We start from the raw sequence: 10,174 nt of genomic DNA, 5'->3' as shown, positions 1-10,174 counted from the left end.
AACAAGATGAGAATCACACTTGTGCCTTGTAAGGCCTGCACAAAGCCAAGTGGCCAGAGGAGCTGGCGAGGTCCCTGCAACTGCACTCACCTCATCCTGTTGCTCTCCTGTCTGAGCCTGCTCTGCTCTGAGCCCTGGGGAAGGAACCTCTTCTGATGTATTTGCATTTGGGGGCGGATGTATCTATTGTGTGTGCTCTGCTGTGTTTGTCTGGATGTTGAACTCTGATGTTTATCTCCCTTCCACCCCCTTCAGCCTGCTGAGTTCTGGGAACAGCAATTACTAAAAACCAGGCTCGAGTTCAGTGCATGAGGCCTCAGTCAATGACAGGGAGAGGCAGACAGAGATGGAGCGGATGGATTAGGAATGCTGCAGGCTCTTGGAGGAAGCCGTAGCATCACAGCTCTGCAGGAAGGCAGGCAGTGGGAGGAGGTACAGAGTGGCTCCAGACAGTGTCTGCATGCGGGAGCGAGGGGAGCTGGGCAATGTTCTTTCCCTCTAACCAACTGATCTACAATTACTATTAACGCAAACAGCATGTTACTGAAGTACACTTTCTTCCATCGTCAGAGCAGGAAGGTGTTGAAAACAAAATAATGGGGCATATTACAGGATTTCAGAACAGCGAGTGAGTCTGGTTAGATGGCTCTGTGTAATGGGACAGGAACACTCAGACGATGCAATATTATAGTGCACACAGGCACAAGTTTAAGAGATGCCAAAGTCTTTCAGTTCTCAGCTGCACATTTTCATGCACTGCAAGCTTGTGTTGACTGAAACCTGCTCTGTGCCTTGTTTACACGCATGGATTGCTTTTTATCCTGTCCACCCTGGAACACCACTAAGGTAAAGAGGCATACTTAATAAATTACATCTTTTGAACCTGGCTTGTTACAGAAACAAGGCGAAACTCCTCTGTGCTTACATCTGCCTGTGTAACCTAGCTTACTAACTTTAAAAGCCTAATGGTCAATTTCTACCAAATTTGGCAGAAGAGAAGCAGTTCCAAGGACATCAGCGCAATGGAAACAGACAGATAGATTAAAAAAATGAGATTCCTATTACTGGGTATTCTCTGAGGAAAAAACTGAAAAACTAACTCAAATTTCTTTTAAACATTTATGAATCCACACAGGGATTTCATGCCACTATAAGACCCCAGGGAATTCAACTGGGAGAGCCAACGCTATAGGACATAAAGCTTTATTAATTCTACTGCTTGCAGACTGCTTCTTTCCAAGTCCACATTTAGGTTTCCCACCAAACTCCTACTCCAGCGCATATGGAGATAGGCCTAAATTTATAGAGGGTGAAAAGCCAGATATGTTAGTGCAGAACCTAGGTCCCACCTCTTCCTTGACAAAAACAGAGAGGAGGAAAACTGATTTGCAGCAGGGAACAGACTACTGCACTGCACATGCAGGAAATTTATACTGGGATATCCTGTAATTAAATGGACACCTTTTCATACTCATTTTTGAACAGCCAAAAAAATCATTACCCCAGGCAGTGAAGTTGGAGCTGGCAGGAAAGCAGGAGTTATTGCATGAACAAAACTAAAGCCAACAAACCATTTAGCAGACTGCAAACAGAAAATACCATTTAATAAAAGTGAAGGAGAAACCAGTAGTGGTAATAATTAATTGCGTAGCAGCAGTACCTATAAGCACGGTTAACGGACAAGAACCCAAAGGGGACTAGCTTTTCCCAAGGCCCATTAGCTGCTAAAATGATCCTATCAACACATGCAAGATGTGGACTCTATACTGGCTGGAAGTGAGGGAAGGGAAAGAAAATTTTGCAAAAAATCAATCCGTGCCTGATTCCCACAGACATAAATACTTCCAGAAGCATCCCACATGAGGCTTCCTGCTCAGTTCGGTAGCAGAGGCATGGAGAGTCAATTCTGATATTACATCTGGAAAGTTTCTCACAGCCCCAGAATTTGATGAGGCCCCTGAAGCTGATGGTTGCTGCCCAGCACTGAAATAAGAAAGTTCACTTGATGAATTGTAATCCTGGAGACTGAGAAACTGAATGTTTGGTGTACATATTGGCTTTCCTCTGGCATGGTCTGTGGAGATACAAGACTTCTGTATTTTAGTCCTTAGCACCTGATGCAAACAATGCCAAAAACATGTCCCTGTTTCTTTGCCCAGAAACCTTCCACTTCCAAAATGCCACTGGGCATCAGCTAGCCAGGTAGAGCAGTATCTTGAGAGCACTGTGATAGCTAACCTCAGGCCCCACAGATGCTCCCCTTGCCCACAATTTCCCTTTTGTCTGCACAGGACCAAACCAGCCTGAAGACTCAGTGGACTTCATTCATGTCACTGCAGTTTCCAGCTGTCTGTAACTTGCTGAGTTACTGATCCACTTTAGGAAGCCTGGGTGTTACCTGAAATGACAGATGCCTCTTGAGAAGTCTGTCCACCTGTCTCCTTGTGCCCCTATCTCCTTCCATGTTTGAGGGCTGAGGCAGCACAAAGGCGAGCCATCATTTTCAAGAGAATCACCAACATGTGTGAAAGCCAAGGTTTAGAGAAAGGACTTCCCCTTGGGGGGGAAAAAAACCCAGCCAACCTTCTGTGGAATGGAAGAATATGGAATGACACAGAGATACTGGAGAGACCTCATATGAGTCCATCCTCTCCCTCAGACCCTGTACAGTCTCTCAAAATGCGCTTTTACTACTCAACACTGAAGTCTATCAAGGAAAGGTTTCAAATCCCTCCTGTAGCAACAGTAAGTGCAGACAGCTAAGCCAGACACATGAATAAATCAGCAAGAGCAGCGCTGCTCAGCCTACACAGTGCCCCTCAGGCTGGTACCACTAAGATTCAGAGACCTGATCTCCACTTTCCTTGCAAAACCAGACAGCAGCAGCAACCAACTGAAAAGATGGGAAGGCTGGAAAGCAGCTGTGCAGCTAGGGCCCTTCATCAAAGTTGTGTGAGATCCAGGCTAAGTCCCAGGTCAGCTCTTCAGTTCAGATTTCCCTCTGACCCCAAGTTTTGAAACCAGAAAAACATCACCTGATGTAAATTCTGCCAAAGCTATGTTCCTAAAGAAAGAGCTTCAGCTGTAACAAACTCTGAGATCCTGTAAAAATGAAGTCAATACAGCCCCACATCCACTTAATCAAAAAAGTCCCAGACAACTCTATTCTCAAATGGACCATGCAAAACCACACACTGCCTCAGAAAATCATCTTGTGCTGGGGGAGAAAACCATCTCTGGGCCTTTGAAAGGCAGCTCCTGCATCCTGAGAGCAATTCCATGAAACGCATTGTAATGACGGATCAGTCAGGACCAGATATTTCAGGTGTAATAAACAGGACAGCGAGCACCTGAATACGCCTCCCGATCCGAAACACAGATACAGTGCCAAAGCAAGAGGCTGGTTAATGAATGGAGGAAAAGCACACACAGGCCTTCCTGGCTTCTAAGAGGAGAGAGTGCAGGCATCTAACACAGCAGTGGCTATCCTTGCGTCACAAACCAGGAGAGCAAATGAGCGTAGTAGCTGCTTGCTGTGATCCCTGAAGACATTGCTCCCCACTGCCCCTTATTTCTCAAATGCCAGCTGCCTCTGCAGAGCCCTAGGAGATTGCTTGGATGCTTGCTGTTCCGTGGCTAAATCCAATCCTCCTGCATTGAGGTGTTCAGAGGACTATGGGGAGGATGCAGCAAAGGAAAAGGCATTCTGCTTCCTCATTACAAATCAAATAGCATGACTGACATCAAAAGACAAGCAGACAGACAGAACAAGCAGAGCATGGAGTGGGGCAGGGGGAAGAGTCTGGCTGCTGTGAAACAGGAAAAAAATAATCTTGCCAGGGCAAAAATAGCAGAGAAAGCTCATGCAATGAGGCAAGATACTTTCTCTCTTCAGTTAGGGCATACTTTCCTCCCTCCCACACTCTCTACTGCTACCTGATTGTTTTATATTCTGTTTGCAAAGATGGACTCCAGCTGCTACAGAGTGTTGAGGCACATTTCTCCAGCAGTGAAAAAATCACTGGACTTGTCCTCTCTACCCTGCACTAACTGAATTCCAAAGGACAGCCAATGCGATTCTACAGCATCATCGTCATCTGAAAGCACTCGGATTTGAGCTCAAATTGTCTAGGAAGATCAACAAAAGCTCTGGAGTAAAGACACTGATCGACAGCTTTGCTGCTCTGGCACGAACAGAGCTCTCAAAAACAAGGGTAACCATCACCTGTGTGGGGCTGGTCTCACACTGTGAAACATGACCTCTCCAGGAGCACCAGAAAGCTCTGAGTGCAAAGCACGTGTCTCTGAACATGCGTGTGCGCACGTGCACATGCACGTTAAGAGACCACGCACACGCAATTTATACATTATGTGTACACAATCAAAATGATACTGTGCAAAGTTTTATATACACACACACACACACAGAGCTATGTATAACTTCTTTTCAACTACACAGCTGCACGTAGTTTTCATGTATGCCAGACCATTTCAACCACTGCATGGATGTATGCGTATGTATTTACACACACGACTATACAAATTCCAGGGCAAACCTCTGCACTACACACACTCATCCCCTGGGGGAGAGAATATGACAGCACACAAAAGATGCTGGTCACATTACTCTGCCTTCTCCTGGAAAGAACTCCCACTCTGCCATGGGGGAGACAGCATAAGAATTGCATAGGTCAGAATCTCTTTTCCCTTCGCCTGTCTCCCCAGACCCATTAGCCCGGCTCGCAAAAATTGAACTAGCTCACAGAGCTACCGTCTCACTCCCGCCCACATCCTTGGTAGCTGCAGCATGTCTGCTGGGCTGGCTCCAAGTCTGTGACTTCACTGGAGCAGCTGTTTGTGCTGGGAAGAGAATTTCGTTACACTTCAGATACAGCTAGAGCCAAAGCTACGAAATACAGTGCTGTCTTCTCTCCAAGCAAAGCCACTCTGCACATTACACGCACAGCCAACACACTAAGAGGAACAAAGGGCTCGGGTGAATAACACACGTCTAACATGTACCTCTTGTCCAACACGAAGTCTCAAAGCAGGGAAGGCAGACTGTGGGTGACAACAAAGAAAAGCAAGAAAAATATAACAAATCTCTGTACTAGAGGACACAAAGACCAACCAAGAATGAGCCCATGAGGAACTCCCTATTGTGAATAGAGTGAGGCTAATCAAAAGCCTCCCCTGAACCTACCATAGCCTCATTCAGCAAGCACCTTGGCCTTGCGAAGTAATTAGGAGATTTTTCAGCTCCCAGAACAGTACCCAGGAATGGCAATCTCATTTAGAGAGAGTAGTTTGGGGTGACACACCTGTCATGATGACTGGAAGGCCTGGAAAGTCACTTGCCAGCTTAGAAAAGGCTATTAGCATGTGCCATTCCCTCTAGCACACAGTCTCCACCAGAGGATCCACTTGAGCAGTAGCCTCTCTCCAAAATCATTCTTTGTCAAGGGAGAACTGAAAGGCAACATTGGCAGAAATACATCCGTCTTTTGCTGGAGTTTCCATATAATACTCCACTGTTATATCCTTTCTTAAACAAAGCTTAAACCCTTTCGTATCTGCAGAACCAGACTCTGCAGTGTACAGCGACCACCACTAAGTTTGGGACGAAGCCCTTGTTTTTCAAAGAAGGGGAACCCAGACTTCATCTTCCACATCAAAACCACAGCAGTCAAGTTGCTCTCAGCTTAGAGCGCAATGTCTCCCTTTGGAAGGCAGAGCTTGGCTGCCTGTCTCTATTTCCATCTCCCTTTCGCTTCTTCCTTCCTCTTTCATGACTGCTCTTCCTCTACACGCAGTAATTAACACTGTGAAGAACTGTATTCACCTCCCAAATGTGTAACTTGCTGAGACTAGAGGAGACAGTAAATTCCCGAGTCTCCCTCCCCCTCAGGAAGAGGGAGAAGCTGAGAAACGGGCGGAAGAATAGGTTTCAACAGCATTAGGACTGGCAAATTCATTAAACCCACTTGCAACAGGCTTCTTGTCCATATATACATCCAAATGCATTTTCTACTCACCCCTGTTCAACTCAAAAACATTTTTCACCATTTCTCTTCCTCTGCAATTGTCCGTAACCTCATTTTTTTCTAACAAAGAGGCTATTACCCCACTAATCTAGATAAACAGTAAAGCCAGCCCAAAGCACTCCCAAAATAAGAGCTACTGCTCAGACATTAGTTAGTATGATACATTGAAATGGACAAATCTTGCCTCTGGCTAAATCCCTCACTGAATACACACAACCTCATTCCTGCCTTGGAGAAAACAGATTGAAGGCCATGTCAGAGCTAACAGTCACATCAATCAGAACCCGTATATTAAAATGCCTGTAGCACTCCAGGGAAAAAGAACCAAACCTACCAAGCAACCAGCTGTGCTAAACTTTTGCTTACCACCTCAGTGGAATAATATGCCTTTCCCAACTATTTCAAATCGACCCCCCTTCAAAGAAGTCTCGAATCCCTGACTGTTCTCCTCTGAGAGGAGGAGAAATTAGGGATAAGCGAGGTACCTTCTAGATGCATTGCCTTTTACAAAGACTGGCCTTATCTACCTTATTTTTAAGGCAGGAATGTCAAATCTGTTTCTGCCCAAAAGAACTGGAAGTGTTCAAACCAAACAGTGTCTTTCAGTCTAGATCTAAGCTCACTTTTGCCAGAATTCCACCCTAAAGCTCTTGTTTCTTGCCCCAGGGGAAAAAAAAAAAAAACCAAGCCCACCAAAATGCAGGGCAAGAGTTCTGTGCTGCAGGGACACTTTGCTCCTCAGCTTCTTTGCTCGTTTTTGCTTCTCACAGAAATCTTCACAAAGTGATAACCAACAAAACATCCTTTGCTCCTGTGTGCTTTTGTTTTCCATAACGTCAAACGCTTGGATTTGAGGTGAGATTGCTGTTGGTTCATAGAGAAATTTAACTTTGTCTTTTAAATGAGTGGGACACTTACCTGGGCTTCCTGCTCCTCACTTTTCAACATGGTTAGTGAAATCCACAACACTGAAGTTTCTGCAGGAGTCATGACTAAAGCTTGAACAATAGAGGGAACCTGCAAAAAGAAAATAACAGCATTTACATAGAGTTTTCAACAAAACACAATTAAGCAGAAGCACTACAAAGGAGTGAGCTCATGCCAACACAGCACTGTATTCTGTCTCAGAAAAATCTGCATTTCAGAGATAGGCAGAGCTATAACCTGGCTGTACAAAAACAAATGCTCAGGTGTTGGTACTCAAATACTCCTTGGATTAAGAGGTTACCAGACTGCAGAGCATAAGTGATTACATATGTGACTTTTTCACACCTGCTGGACATATTTCCACCTGTTTTTACCTACTAACAGCAGGCCCACCACTTGTTGACCCTCAAAGCTGTACGCAAAAAAAAGCCCACCAGAAATTCTTGACATACCCTGGAGGCACTGGGCCTGCTGGCAAGCAAAGGGGGGCCTGGTGGATGCTATAGCCCTCTAATTTAAAATTAGTAAGAGAGTCTATGAAAGTATATCCTAAATTGCCCCAGCCATAATAATATCTGCCAGTGACTTCCACTAGCCACCAAACAGCTGCAAAGAGCTTACTTTGCTCCAGCAATGCCCAGCTCTACTGGAAAGGCAAACAAAATCATTTGGCTAGATGTGGAGTTAACTTGGTACAACGATATTGGATCTAACCCAGATTCCAACCTGAATGCCAAGGCACTCACAGCACAGAGTACTTAACGGTTTTAGTCAAGCTCTTAGCCTCCTCAGCTAACAATTAAAACTAGGAGAAGAAACTCTGTGGGGTCAAAATGAAAATACTTCAGGTACATCTCTGTGAGGCAGCAAAAGGAAAACAGTCTTGCTATAGCATATGTTTATCTGAAGTGGCAAGAGCAATACAGAGCCACCAAGAAGCCAGCAAATTAAAAGATCATTGCATGTAATTTAAATGTTTGGCTGGGATCCCCTGAGGCCCAGCAGGAAGAATCTCTGAGGAAAGGAAGATATTTTGTTTGATATATGTTAGCAAGGAGGAAACTGAGCCAGAGTGCTAGCACGGCTGGAAGAATTATTCTTGCTGAAGTCAGATTACTCTAACTTGTCTGTTAGCCTCTGCTTAGCAGCACTGTAATGACCCAAAATTGCAGCTGACAGATTGGTGCTGAGAGTTTGTCTCATTGAGGCTACCGCATGTGGATAGGCCATTACTCTTTCAATTTTGGTCTCTGATGCCTGTTAACATACATTAGGCTTTTCCATATGGTACTTTTTAGCCTGGTGTCCAGGGCAGCTGCCTGGGCCTCTGTCCCCACCCACATACTCGGGCCCTGTCTAATGAAAATGGATGATGGCCCCAGCTTAGTAATGGGACACAGATGGACCAAATGGTTTTTTGCTTTGAAACATATTTTCATTTAAGAAAGTCTCCAAAGACTGTGAGGTTTTTATTCTTGTATCACTGTAATATTCCTCCCTAATACACTGTAATCTTCAGACAGGTGAGGAATTCAAAGTTGCAAACTTTCAGTTTAACTGGACCTGGAAGTCTACAGACCAATGTCCTATTCTAGTACTGCTATTCTGCTGATGGCCTTGACAGTCACTTGCATGTTCTCTCACTTTTCTCCTCCCCTATCTTACCTCTTCTACTCATACTGAAAGATCTTCAGCATGAGACGCAGCATTTTTTTGGGCAGACCTTCTGCTAAAAGAAGGCCTGACAGGCTGTCGAACCAGCCTCATCTGAGGGACTGTACTGCTTCCTGCAATACAGATAGTAATGTTAATTAAACAACTGTTTTACTATTATGAAAGCCTTGTGCAGACATTAGCAAAAGGAGCCTCCACAGCCACATGTGAGAACAGACGACTGAGGGGACTGTGCAATCAGGGGTCATCTACCAGGAGGACTCCTCATTCTTCAAGTCGTTATTCTTGTTAATAATATTTGTATTCCAAGAACAAACGGGCACAAGCAGAGTCCAAATGCCAGAGAAGAGTCAAACACTCCGTATCATCTGGGGGAAAACAAAGCTCATCTTTTAGATGACACCAGTGTAGTACCCTACACTCACCAACAAACATGCAGAGTTAAGGTATGCAGTAAGCAAACATCTGCTGCAAGATGGGAGCCATCTGTATCTTGGGCCAAGTGTCCTGTGCCTGAAGTTGCCCCTGCAAGCCTACAGCCCAGTAGTGTTTTGCAAACAGCATTTCACACACCTCTTATGCTAGCTTGCTCTTGGTGGCCAGCGTGGGGCATCTCATACTCAATTCCATGCAGCCTAGACAGGAGTTGGTTGCAGCCTGCATTGCCACAGTGATGTGGTGGGTTGACCATGGCTGGACACAAGGTGCCCACCAAAGCCGCTCTATCACTCCCCCCTCCTCAGCTGGACAGGGAAGACAAAATATAATGAAAAGTTCGTGGGTCAAGATAAGGACAGGGAGAGATCACTCACCAATTACTGTCACAGGCAAAACAGACTCGATGTGGGGAAATCAGCTTAATTTATTACCAATCAAATCAGAGTAGCGTAATGAGAAATAAAACCAAATCTTAAAACACCTTCTCCCCACCTCTCCCTTCTTCCCTATTTTCCCTACCTGCTCCCCCACCATGCGGCGCTGGGGGACAGGGAATGGGGGTTGCGGTCAGTTCATCACATGTTACTTCTGCCGCTCCTTCCTCCTCAGGGGGAGGACTCCTCAGTTTTCCACTGCTCCAACTGTGGGGTCCCTCCCATGGGAGACAGTTCTCCACAAACTTGTCCAATGTGGGTCCTTCCCACAGGCTGCCAGCTCTTCATGAACTGCTCCAGCATGGGTCCCTCCCACGGGGTGCAGCCCCTCAGGAGCAGACTGCTCCAGCGTGGGTCTCCCGTGGGGTCCCAAGCCCTGTCAGCAAACCTGCTCCAGCCTGGGCTCCTCTCCCCACGGGGACACAGCTCCTGCCAGGAGCCTGCTCCAGTGCAGGCTTCCCACGGGGTCACGGCCTCCTTCAGGCACATCCTCCTGCTCCGGCGTCGGCTCCTCTCTAGGCTGCAGGTGGATCTCTGCTCCCCCGTGGGCCTCCATGGGTGCAGGGGGACAGCTTGGACAGTCTTCACCATGAGCTGCAGGGGAATCTCTGCTCCGGCGCCTGGAGCACCTCCTCCCCTCCTTCTTCGCTGACCTTG

Source organism: Pelecanus crispus, chromosome 15 (genome assembly GCF_030463565.1).
Source record: "Pelecanus crispus isolate bPelCri1 chromosome 15, bPelCri1.pri, whole genome shotgun sequence".
Classification (NCBI taxonomy): domain Eukaryota; kingdom Metazoa; phylum Chordata; class Aves; order Pelecaniformes; family Pelecanidae; genus Pelecanus; species Pelecanus crispus.
This window is presented reverse-complemented; position numbering follows the sequence as displayed.